The 13,121-nt window shown below is 49.4% G+C and overlaps 1 protein-coding gene across 1 annotated transcript in view; it reads right to left on the bottom strand.

The window, feature by feature from the left end:
* LOC127905985 (F-box/WD repeat-containing protein 7-like) overlaps positions 1 to 13,121 on the bottom strand; it is a 96,489-nt gene that overhangs the window by 38,959 nt on the left and 44,409 nt on the right. The window contains exon 2 of the mRNA XM_052486718.1: positions 6,520 to 6,601. The gene's annotated coding sequence lies outside the window, so the exon portion shown is untranslated. The remainder of the gene's footprint in view (positions 1 to 6,519; positions 6,602 to 13,121) is intronic.

The raw sequence follows: 13,121 nt of genomic DNA, 5'->3' as shown, positions 1-13,121 counted from the left end.
CTCCCCCCACTCACTCACTCCTTCTCCCCCCCACTCACTCACTCCTTCTCCCCCGCACTCACTCACTCCTTCTCCCCCGCACTCACTCACTCCTTCTCCCCCCCGCACTCACTCACTCTCTCTCCCCCCCGCACTCAATTCAATTCAATTCAAGGGCTTTATTGGCATGGGAAACATGTGTTAACATTGCCAAAGCAAGTGAGGTAGACAACATACAAAGTGAATATATAAGGTGAAAAACAACAAAAATGAACAGTAAACATTACACATACAGAAGTTTCAAAACAGTAAAGACATTACAAATGTCATATTATACATACATACATACATACATACATACATACATACATACATACATACATACATACATACATACATACATACATACATACATACATACATACATACATACATACATACATACATACATACATACATACATACATACATACATACATACAAATAGTTAAAGGACACAAGATAAAATAAATAAGCATAAATATGGGTTGTATTTACAATGGTGTTTGTTCTTCACTGGTTGCCCTTTTCTCGCGGCAACAGGTCACAAATCTTGCTGCTGTGATGGCACACTGTGGAATTTCACCCAGTAGATATGGGAGTTTTTCAAAATTGGATTTGTTTTCGAATTCTTTGTGGATCTGTGTGATCTGGGGGAAATATGTATCTCTAATATGGTCATACATTGGGCAGGAGGTTAGGAAGTGCAGCTCAGTTTCCACCTCATTTTGTGGGCAGTGAGCACATAGCTTGTCTTCTCTTGAGAGCCATGTCTGCCTACGGCGGCCTTTCTCAATAGCAAGGCTATGCTCACTGAGTCTGTACATAGTCAAAGCTTTCCTTAATTTTGGGTCAGTCACAGTGGTCAGGTATTCTGCCACTGTGTACTCTCTGTGTAGGGCCAAATAGCATTCTAGTTTGCTCTGTTTTTTTATTAATTCTTTCCAATGTGTTAAGTAATTATCTTTTTGTTTTCTCATGATTTGGTTGGGTCTAATTGTGCTGTTGTCCTGGGGCTCTGTAGGGTGTGTTTGTGTTTGTGAACAGAGCCCCAGGACCAGCTTGCTTAGGGGACTCTTCTCCAGGTTCATCTCTCTGTAGGTGATGGCTTTGTTATGGAAGGTTTGTGAATCGCTTCCTTTTAGGTGGTTGTAGAATTTAATGGCTCTTTTCTGGATTTTGATAATTAGTGGGTATCGGCCTAATTCTGCTCTGCATGCATTATTTGGTGTTTTACGTTGTACACGGAGGATATTTTTGCAGAATTCTGCGTGCAGAGTCTCAATTTGGTGTTTGTCCCATTTTGTGAAGTCTTGGTTGGTGAGCGGACCCCAGACCTCACAACCATAAAGGGCAATGGGCTCTATGACTGATTCAAGTATTTTTAGCCAAATCCTAATTGGTATGTTGAAATGTATGTTTCTTTTGATGGCATAGAATGCCCTTCTTGCCTTGTCTCTCAGATCGTTCACAGCTTTGTGGAAGTTACCTGTGGCGCTGATGTTTAGGCCAAGGTATGTATAGTTTTTGTGTGCTCTAGGGCAACAGTGTCTAGATGGAATTTGAATTTGTGGTCCTGGTGACTGGACCTTTTTGGAACACCATTATTTTGGTCTTACTGAGATTTACTGTCAGGGCCCAGGTCTGACAGAATCTGTGCATAAGATCTAGGTGCTGCTGTAGGCCCTCCTTGGTTGGTGACAGAAGCACCAGATCATCAGCAAACAGCAGACATTTGACTTCGGATTCTAGCAGGGGGAGGCCGGGTGCTGCAGACTTTTCTAGTGCCCGCGCCAATTCGTTGATATATATGTTGAAGAGGGTGGGGCTTAAGCTGCATCCCTGTCTAACCCCACGACCCTGTGTGAAGAAATGTGTGTTTTTTGCCAATTTTAACCGCACACTTGTTGTTTGTGTACATGGATTTTATAATGTCATATGTTTTACCCCCAACACCACTTTCCATCAGTTTGTATAGCAGACCCTCATGCCAGATTGAGTCGAAGGCTTTTTTGAAATCAACAAAGCATGAGAAGACTTTGCCTTTGTTTTGGTTTGTTTGGTTGTCATTTAGGGTGTGCAGGGTAAATACATGGTCTGTTGTACGGTAATTTGGTAAAAAGCCAATTTGACATTTGCTCAGTACATTGTTTTCATTGAGGAAATGTACGAGTCTGCTGTTAATAATAATGCAGAGGATTTTTCCCAAGGTTGCATATTCCACGGTAGTTATTGGGGTCAAATTTGTCTCCACTTTTGTGGATTGGGGTGATCAGACCTTGGTTCCAAATATTGGGGAAGATGCCAGAGCTAAGCCACTCACTCACTCTTCCCCCCACTCACTCTCCCCCCCCGCACTCACTCTCTCCCCCCCGCACTCACTCTCCTCCCCCCCGCACTCACTCACTCCCTCTCCCCCCCGCACTCACTCACTCCCTCTCCCCCCGCACTCACTCACTCCCTCTCCCCCCGCACTCACTCACTCTTCCCCCCCGCACTCACTCTCTCCCCCTCCTGCACTCACTCTCCCCCTCCTGCACTCACCCTCCTGCACTCACTCTCCCCCTGCACTCACTCTCTCTCCCTCCTGCATGCACTCTCTCTCCCTCCTGCACGCACTCTCTCTCTCCCTCCTGCACGCACTCGCTCTCTCCCTCCTGCACGCACTCGCTCTCTCCCTCCTGCACGCACTCGCTCTCTCCCTCCTGCACGCACTCGCTCTCTCCCTCCTGCACGCACTCGCTCTCTCCCTCCTGCACGCACTCGCTCTCTCCCTCCTGCACGCACTCGCTCTCTCCCTCCTGCACGCACTCACTCACGCCCTCCTGTACGCACTCTCTCTCCTGCACGCACTCACTCACTCTCTCCCCCTCCTGCACGCACTCACTCTCTCACTCTCCCCCTCCTGCACACACTCACTCCCCCTGCACTCACTCCCTCCCGCTCAATCACTCACTCCCTCCCGCTCAATCACTCACTCCCTCCCGCTCAATCACTCACTCCCTCCCGCTCAATCACTCACTCCCTCCCGCTCAATCACTCACTCCCGCTCAATCACTCACTCCCTCCCGCTCAATCCTCACTCCCTCCCTGCACAATCACTCACTCCCCCCTCCTGCTCCCACTCTCCTGCACACACTCACCCTCCTGCACTCACTCCCCCCCTGCACGCACTCACTCACTCCCCTCCTGCACTCCCCCTCCCCCTCCTGCACGCACTCACTCCCCCCCTCCTGCACGCACTCACTCACTCCCCCTCCTGCATGCACTCTCCCCCTCCTGCACTCACTCCCCTCCTGCACGCACTCACTCTCACTCGCCCTCCTGCACGCACTCACTCACTCCCCCTCCTGCACGCACTCACTCACTCACTCCCCCTCCTGCACGCACTCACTCACTCCCCCTCCTGCACGCACTCACTCACTCCCCCCTCCTGCACTCACTCACTCCCCCCCTCCCCCTCCTGCACCCACTCACTCACTCCCCCTCCTGCACGCACTCACTCACTCTCTCCCCCTCCTGCACCCACTCACTCTCTCCCCCTCCTGCACCCACGCACTCACTCACTCTCCCCCTCCTGCACCCACTCACTCACTCTCCTCCCCCTCCTGCTCCCCCTCCTGCACCCACGCACTCTCTCCCCCTCCTGCACCCACTCACTCACTCTCCTGCACCCACGCACTCTCTCCCCCTCCTGCACCCACGCACTCACTCTCCCCCTCCTGCACCCACGCACTCACTCTCCCCCTCCTGCACCCACGCACTCACTCTCCCCCTCCTGCACGCACTCACTCACTCACTCCCTCCCTCCTGCACTCACTCACTCCCTTCCTCCTGCACTTACTCATCCCTCCTGCACTTACTCACCCCTCCTGCACTCGCTCCTGCTCGCCCTCTCCCTCCTGCACTCGCTCCTGCTCGCCCTCTCCCTCCTGCTCGCCCTCTCCCTCCTGCACTCGCTCCTGCTCGCCCTCTCCCTCCTGCACTCGCTCCTGCTCGCCCTCTCCCTCCTGCTCTCCCTCTCCCTCCTGCACCCGCTCCTCCTCGCCCTCTCCCTCCTGCACTCGCTCCTCCTCGCCCTCTCCCTCCTGCACTCGCTCCTCCTCGCCCTCTCCCTCCTGCACTCGCTCCTCCTCGCCCTCTCCCTCCTGCACTCGCTCCTCCTCGCCCTCTCCCTCCTGCACTCACTCACTCCCTTCCTCCTGCACTTACTCACCCCTCCTGCACTCGCTCCTGCTCGCCCTCTCCCTCCTGCACTCGCTCCTGCTCGCCCTCTCCCTCCTGCACTCGCTCCTGCTCGCCCTCTCCCTCCTGCACTCGCTCCTGCTCGCCCTCTCCCTCCTGCACTCGCTCCTGCTCCCTCCTGCTCGCCCTCTCCCTCCTGCACCCGCTCCTCCTCGCCCTCTCCCTCCTGCACTCGCTCCTCCTCGCCCTCTCCCTCCTGCACTCGCTCCTCCTCGCCCTCTCCCTCCTGCACTCGCTCCTCCTCGCCCTCTCCCTCCTGCACTCGCTCCTCCTCGCCCTCTCCCTCCTGCACTCGCTCCTCCTCGCCCTCTCCCTCCTGCACTCGCTCCTCCTCGCCCTCTCCCTCCTGCACTCGCTCCTCCTCCTCCTCGCCCTCTCCCTCCTGCACTCGCTCCTCCTCGCTCTTTCCCACTCCCTCCCTCCCGCCTGCCCACTCCCTCCCGCCTGCCCACTCCCTCCTCGCTCTTTCCCACTCCCTCGCTCCCTCCCCCTCCCCCCGCTCCTCCTCCCTCTCCCTCCCTCCCTCCCTCCCCCTCCCTCCCCCCCCGCTCACTCCCTCCCTCCCCCTCCCCCTCGCTCCCTCCCCTCCCTCCCCCCCGCTCCTCCCTCCCTCCCTCCCCCTCGCTCCCTCCCGCTCCCTCCCCCTCCCTCCCTCCCTCCCCTCCCTCCCTCCCTCCCGCTCGCTCCCTCCTCCCTCCCCCGCTCGCTCCCTCCTCCCTCCCTCCCGCTCCTCGCTCCCTCCCTCCCTCCTCCTCGCTCCCTCCCCTCCCGCTCCCGCTCCCTCCCTCCCTCGCTCCCTCCTCTCCCTCCCCCTCCTCGCTCGCTCCCTCCCTCCCTCACTCACTCACTCACTCACTCACTCCCCCCCGCTCAATCCCCCCCCGCTCACTCGCTCCCTCCCCCCCCGCTCACTCGCTCGCTCCCCCGCTCACTCCCCGTGTATCATTCCTCTCCCTCTTTCAACATTGTTCCCTTCCCTTTCATTCCGGAGGAACGACACATGGCTAACGCTTCCTGAGGAGAGATATGGTACAATAAACCTCTTCAAATGGTTCAGGGGGAGCCTGCCAGAGGATGCTGTTAAACAATGAACTGCTTACCCTGGTAGTCAACGGGATCCTTCAGGATTTTGGCTATGAGGCCCTTTATCTACTTTCTCAGAGTCTGATGAACTCGTAGATACACATGTATGTCTCTGCGAGTGGTTTGAAGGAAGTTGCTAAGTAGCGTAGTTGCTAACTGGCTTTAGCGCAATGACTGGAAGTCTATTTAATACTTAAGTCTACGACTGCTAGCTAGCAGATCCCCATAGACTTCCAGTTATTGCACTGACGCTAGTTAGCAACTTCCTTCAAGCTGCTCGCAAAGACATAAAAATGGTATCCATGAATTCATCAGACCCTGGAGAAGCATTGCCAAAATCTTGAAGTATCACTGTAAATTCATTGTCAGAGCAGGTCTAAGAGCAGGACCCAACTCTCGCAACTAATGTTCAAACTTGGTAGGCTCATTTTGATGTTAGCTTTCAGTATCCTGTATAGGTTAACTGTTCCTGGAGATATGTCGCAATGTGAAAAGTAGTCAAATGCTGGAGTGACTCATCATATTAGGTTAAATATAGTTTGAAATCCCTATATGGAAGTTATGGGAACAAAGGTACAGGTTAGTGTTGATTTTATTCTCTCAACTAGAGACTAAGCATAACAGAAGCAGACCTCAGTAACGTAAAGAGGCTGTAATAACGTAGCAGGATATCTCTGTACTGGAGGAGATGGGGGCAGAAGTTAAATCACGAGGCGCTGTCGAGTGGGCTCACAGTTGAAAGCAGAATGAAGTCGTGGTAAAATGGCCACACAGTGGAAAGGCGGTCATGAATACTAAGATAGTGAAAAGACAGGAGGGAGGGAGGGATAAATCACAGCCTAAAAAGGGGGAAGCTTAATTGAGCATTAAGCCTCCTCTGAGAAGTCAATGAAGGAGAAAGAAAGGAGTCTAATTAGCTAGCTATTAAATATATGTCTCGTTTCCTGTAGCCTCAACCAAAAAGAAACACACAGGCCTCAAACCCCCCCCCCCATTCCCATGTGAGCGTAAGTGAAGCAGTTAGGATTCTCCTTGTCAGCTCCACACAGTGCACATACACACTTAACATCTGTACTGTGCATAAAGGTATGCAGCTGGTGATCATGGAAAACTCCACCACACCCCACCCTCCCTCCCCAATCCCCAGGGAGAGGAAGTGAAGCGGTTACTCACGAGTCTCTCGGTCAGGCCACACTGGGGGTGGCTCTCCTCTCCTCTCCCGGCCTGGCCCCTCTGTTAGGGCTGTCAGTGGAGGCTGAGTAGAGAGAAGGGGATGTCAGTGCATCGTGTGTAAAACAATCTGAGGTCATCACAGAGTCAACATGCCACAGGGCCATCTGGGGTGAGAGAAAGTAATGATCTCCCCTCTCTCAGGGCTCTAGGGGTCTCTCAGTTCCATGTGTTTTGGTCTCATCCTGGTATCTCAGTTTATCCCCCTGAAAACCAGATCCCATAACAGATGCAGCACACCTCCACTCTCCCACAGACGGGCCCAGTTAGTCACAACATGGGCTCAAACAGGGCGATAACACAAAGGAAAAAAATGCACAAAGACGCCTTAAGACAGTGAATAAGTCACACACTCTGGACTTACATAGAGATACAGTGGGGCAAGAAAGTATTTAGTCAGTCACCAATTGTGCAAGTTCTCCCACTTAAAAAGATAAGCCTGTAATTTTCATCATAGGTACACTTCAACTATGACAGACAAAATGAGGAAAAAAAAATACAGACAATCACTTTGTAGGATTTTTAATGAATTTATTTGCAAATTATGGTGGAAAATAAGTATTTGGTCAACAACAACAGTTTCTCAATAGTTTGTTATATACCCTTTCTTGGCAATGACAGAGGTCAAACGTTTTCTGTAAGTCTTCACAAGGTTTCACACACTGTTGCTGGTATTTTGACCCATTCCTCCATGCAGATCTCTAGAGCAGTGATGTTTTGGGGCTGTTGCTGGGCAACACGGACTTTCAACTCCCTCCAAAGATTTTCTATGGGGTTGAGATCTGGAGACTGGCTAGGCCACTCCAGGACCTTGAAATGCTTCTTACGAAGCCACTCCTTCGTTGTCCGGGCAGTGTGTTTGGAATCATTGTCATGCTGAAAGACCCAGCCACGTTTCATCTTCAATGCCCTTGCTGATGGAAGGAGGTTCACTCAAAATCTCACGATACATGGCCCCATTCATTCTTTCCTTTACACAGATCAGTCCTGGTCCTGGTCCCTTTGCAGAAAAACAGCCTCAAAAGATGTTTCCACCCCCATGCTTCACAGTAGGTATGGTGTTGTTTGGATGCACCTCAGCATTCTTTGTCCTCCAAATACGACGAATTTAGTTTTTACCAGAAAGTTCTATTTTGGTTTCATCTGACCATATGACATTTTCCCAATCTTCATCCAAATGCTCTCTAGCAAACTTCAGACGGGCCTGGACATGTACTGGCTTAAGCAGGGGGACACATCTGGCACTGCAGGATTTGAGTCCCTGGCGGCGTAGTGTGTTACTGATGGTAGGCTTTGTTACTTTGGACCCAGCTCTCTGCAGGTCATTCACTAGGTCCCCCCGTGTGGTTCTGGGATTTTTGCTCACTGTTCTTGTGATCACTTTGACCTCACAGGGTGAGATCTTGCGTGGAGCCCCAGATTGAGGGAGATTATCAGTGGTCTTGTGTCTTCCATTTCCTAATAATTGCTCCCACAGTTAATTTCTTCAAACCAATCTGCTTACCTATTGCAGATTCAGTCTTCACAGCCTGGTGCAGGTCTACAATTTTGTTTCTGGTGTCCTTTGACAGCTCTTTGGTCTTGGCCATAGTGGAGTTTGGAGTGTGACTGAGGTTGTGGTCTTTTATACTGATACAGGTCACGAGTGGAGGACAGAGGAGCCTCTTAAAGAAGAAGTTACAGGTCTGTGAGAGCCAGAAATCTTGCTTGTTTGTAGGTGACCAAATACTTATTTTCCACCATAATTTGCAAATAAATTCATTCATTTTTCTCATTGTCTGTCATAGTTGAAGTGTACCTATGACGAAAATTACAGGCCTCTCATCTTTTTAAGTGGGAGAACTTGCACAATTGGTGGCTGACTAAATACTTTTTTGCCCCACTGTACAGACAGAGCTATGCAAAGAAATACAGAGCCGTATGTAGCAGGAAACGGGCAATCTAGGATCTACGACGTATAGGTGAACATTCCCATGTGAAGGTGAGGCCTTACAACTCGACTACATAACATGACCCTACACCTTAATTAAATCACTACTTCACTTCTACAGTGGCTAAACGAAGTAACAGGGGTGCGTCAGAAATGGCACCCTATTCCCCATCAAGGAAGACACCCAGGGTGTTCCTTGATCTTTCTGACACCGAAGGTGTGGGGAATTCCTTCCGGGAGAAAGCTAGAGAATAAAAACAAAAAACAACAGGTAGACTAGAAGTCAAAAACCCAGACAGGAACAGACCGGCTGAATACACCCTTGTCAACATGCAACAGTGCGTCACCACTGCACCCGTGAGGCAGATTGATTTACCCGCTGATAGTGGCTCATTAACATTTAGTAATCAGCCATTCATTCACAAGGGGCAGCTGCACACTTAGGGCCTAGGCCCTACGGGCTGGGTAATCTCGTGCAGCAGGAAAGCAGCATTCGGCTATACAGTGTGCAGGTCTTCCCTTGTCTTATCTGCAGTATATGGTTTGGTAAGTCTGGGATGTGCATGTCATGTCACTCTTGCATGTTCCCTTTTCATACTGCATTCGGTTGCCATAATCAACTAGGCAAAACCTCCTGAAATCAGTACTGGCAGACGGTTGTTTGGCATAAAAACCATTATGCTACGTAAAACACTGACGACATTCTCAACAAGGTAACTATCGGATAAGAGCTCTCTTCCCATAGCGTGCGTAGACGAGGGCCTTGCTGTTAACCGTCGGAAGCAGACCGGCAGTTGCTGTTGGACAGCCACTATGATGCACCCCCCCAGGTTCTCTGAGTTTCTCGAACCCCTCTGGTGACCCTAACCCAGTCCGTATGGTAAAGTGTTCAACTTTCCACCCAGTTGAAAGAGAAGACAGGAACACGAACTGGGTCAGGCTACTCTAATTTGGTTCTCTGGTCAAGTTAGTTTCTTCATGGACCAATTTGGACCAATTTGGTTTGAGAGACAGACAAAAAAGTGCAGTTTGATATGGGAAGCGGTCGGAGCTCAAGTCGGGCAAAAGTCAACATGTAACTTGAGGAGCCACTGGGGATCTTTTGGCAAGGCAGACCAGTTGTACGAGGCACAGTTATCGGCTTCCAAATCCTGTCGGTTTCTACCTCTGAGCGACTGCCAGTGCCTAGAAAATAACCCCTAAATATGACAGGCTATCCCATCACAACAGCACTAGGAACATGGACAGTGCCAAGGGAACAGGCCAGGGCTTGCTGTTGGCTAACTGGGTGTTAACACCAGACCGAGCCGGACAGGAGTCCTGGGAAAGACATTGAGAATAGCAGAGGCAGACTATTCAGCTGGTTAACAGTGGATCACAGTGAGACAGGAGTGAGTGTGCATGTTTGAGACAGCAGATCACTGTGGCTGTGTTTAGACAGGCAACTCAATTCTGATATTTTTTTTACACTAATTGGTCTATTGAACAATCAGATCTTTTTACATCATGAAAGCAGTTGGTTTTTGACTCCCAGGAGCCTATGGAATTATAGGAGACGAGAGAGGGAAGTCAAGGTTAGTTTGTAGCTCCATTATGTAACTTGGCGGCACAGCAGCTGGGAGATGTTTACAGATTCTGGTGAGAGGTTCCAGACACACACCGAGACTGAGACAGCACAAGAAAGAACAAAAAAAAGAGAGCCCCCGAGGGAGCGCCCGAGGGAGCGCGAGAGCGAGAGAGCCCCCGAGGGAGCGCGAGAGCACGAAAGACTGAGGGAGCACCCGAGAACGAGAGAGATGGGAGCACGAGAGAAAGAGGGAGAGCGAAAGAGACCAAGAGAGAGAGTGCCAGAACAAGACCATCATCATACCACCCAGCTGTGGAACAGAAACTCTGTTCATCTCATCGTTGAGCCCAGAGGCCAAATAAACTTGAGCTGCTGATAGTAAGAGAATGAGCAAATCCATCTAATTTCACAGGTTTCCATAAGTTTGACCTTTCCCAGCATTCCTTTCCTGTTTTCAGATGACCGTTTGTAGTCAAAACGACAACAAGAGCCATTTCCATTTTCTATTTATAGAAATAAAATACAGAAAGATAACTTGGAGCCACATGAAGTCATTGCTCCAGAGTTCAGAGTCCAACATACCAGGACCACCGTCGACAAGGAAAACATATTGCAAACCATCCAAAGAAAACATTGAATATATCGGTTTCCAGCATTGGTTTCCAGTTGAGTACTGTACATCTTTAGAAGAGCATTACTCACTTCAGGCCTCAAGAGAAACCTGGCAGGCTATACGCTACGGGAGAGGAGACCGGGAGACAACTGCAGCCAAAGCAGCTCTTGGTGGGATACTTCGTTCACAGGGACTCAGTCTATGGTCATAATGAGCCTCAACTTCAACCTGGTTGTGTACTGTGACCATTGCACACTACGAAGGCAAACCCAGCCATATTGGGCTGACCTGGTTACCACATCCACCATAGCTGGACGATGTGAAGAGAAAACATCAGAAGCAGCATAGTATGGGTCACCCAATGATGGGAAATCAGCAAAACACCTAATTGGATCCCAGGAAGACCTCACTTATTAACAGGTGGTTAGTCTAGAGGCCAATCACCCAGCAGTATCCAACCCCAGCCTGGGCTCTGGCTAATCCAGGTTAGACTGTAGAGGAGCTGAAGTATCCCCAGACACACTGTCATCTTGATGGAGGACACCTGGCCAAGGCACATGCTTAGAGCTGCTCAGGCACACACACACACACACACACACACACACACACACACACAGGTGAAACAGATGGGCCAAGACTAGGGGTGTATGTACGTACGCATTTACAAAGCCATCGATCACGTGACACCACTCACGCCCATGTGAAGACTCAATAGCGCATTGAAGCCAAGTGAAGTCTGTGAAGATGGCGTCTCCTGGAGACATAACATGCGCCATTAGAACTACTCCAGGAAGTGACGTTGCAGGCTAGCTCAGTGTTGCCCACTCTCATCAAGTAACTCAAAGTGAAGGCCGACCGGAGTCCTGCAGGCTGCCATTAGCAACTAAATGATCATTATAACTTCTGTGTGATTTTAAAATAATCAGTTCAAAAGACATACATTTGGTTTATTCGAAGCAATTATTGGTACTGATTGTGTAAATACATAATTTTTTTGAAGACAAACGTTTTTTTAAATTCACCCTAATGAGGGATCCTGTTTTCTGCTAACAATGCGTGCAGTACCATGGTCGGCCTTGAACCTCCGTGGCTAAAATGTGAGGGGCAGTCGTTTTCTCCTAGCTGGTACAATTACCATATAACCATGTAACCAACGGTTACAGATGAAATTAAATAACCATTACAGTTTATTTAAATTATGCAATACAATATTTTGTTTGCAGAATGAACAGCTGACTGAAGACTGGATAGCCGGGCATTCGTGTGTCAATTTTGACTTGTAAACTCATGGGTACACTCACAATGGCTGCCTGGTATGGTCTTGCAATAATTTATGGAAATGTAGAATGTCCATTCAAATGATGCTAACTGATGTGGCTCATGCAATGGAATGTATTTTTTGTAATGTCAGTTGAGTTGAATCAACAACTCACAGGACATATTGATGGGTACACTTCCTGCTTTGCTCCTTGCCAGTCCACCCACCCATTATGCCATCATTGACTTGAAGTATGTGCGCGCGCATGGACACACCTACTCATTCAAGCGTTTCTTTGAACTATTTTCTACATTGCAGAATAATAATGAAGACATCAAAACTACAAAATAACATATGGAATCATGTAGTAAGCAAAATAAAGAAGTGTTAAACAATTCAAAATAAGTTTTAAAATTGAGATTAGTAGCCACTCCATATTATGGCATTTACAGCTCAAATAAGCAAAGAGAAACAACGGTTCATCATTACTTTAAGACATGAAGTTCAGTCAATCCGGAAAATTTCAAGAACTTTGAAAGTTTCCTCAAGTGCTTTCGGAAAAACCATCAAGCGCTATGATGAAACTAGCTCTCATGAGGACCACCACAGGAAAGGAAGACCCAGAGTTACATCTGCTGCAGAGGACAAGTTCATTAGTTACCAGCCTCAGATACTGCAGCCCAAATAAATGCTTCGGAGTTTAACAGATATCTCAACATCAACTGTTCAGAGAGTGCGTGAATCAGGCCTTTATGGTCGAATTGCTGCAAAGAACCACTACTAAGGGACACCAATAAGAAGGGACTTGCTTGGACCAAGAAACATGAGCAATGGACATTAGACAAGTGGAAATATGTAATTTGGTCTGATGAGTCCACATTTTTGATTCCAACCGCAGTGTTATGCGAGATGCAAAGTAGGTGAACGGATTATCTCCGCATGTGTGGTTCTCACTGTGAAGCATGGAGGAGGAAGTGTGATGGTGCTTTGCTGGTGACAGTCAGTGATTTATTTAGAATTCAAGGCACACTTAACCAGCATGGCTACCACAGCATTCTGCAGCGATACGCCATCCCATCTGGTTTGGGCTTAGTGGGACTATAATATGCTTTTCAACAGGACAATGACCCAAAACACACCTCCAAGCTGTGTAAGGGCTATTTGACCAAGAAGGAGA

This window comes from Oncorhynchus keta, chromosome 29 (genome assembly GCF_023373465.1).
Source record: "Oncorhynchus keta strain PuntledgeMale-10-30-2019 chromosome 29, Oket_V2, whole genome shotgun sequence".
Taxonomy (NCBI): Eukaryota; Metazoa; Chordata; class Actinopteri; order Salmoniformes; family Salmonidae; genus Oncorhynchus; species Oncorhynchus keta.
The sequence above is the reverse complement of the archived record's forward strand: the minus strand, read 5'-3'. Positions and strand labels throughout refer to the sequence as shown.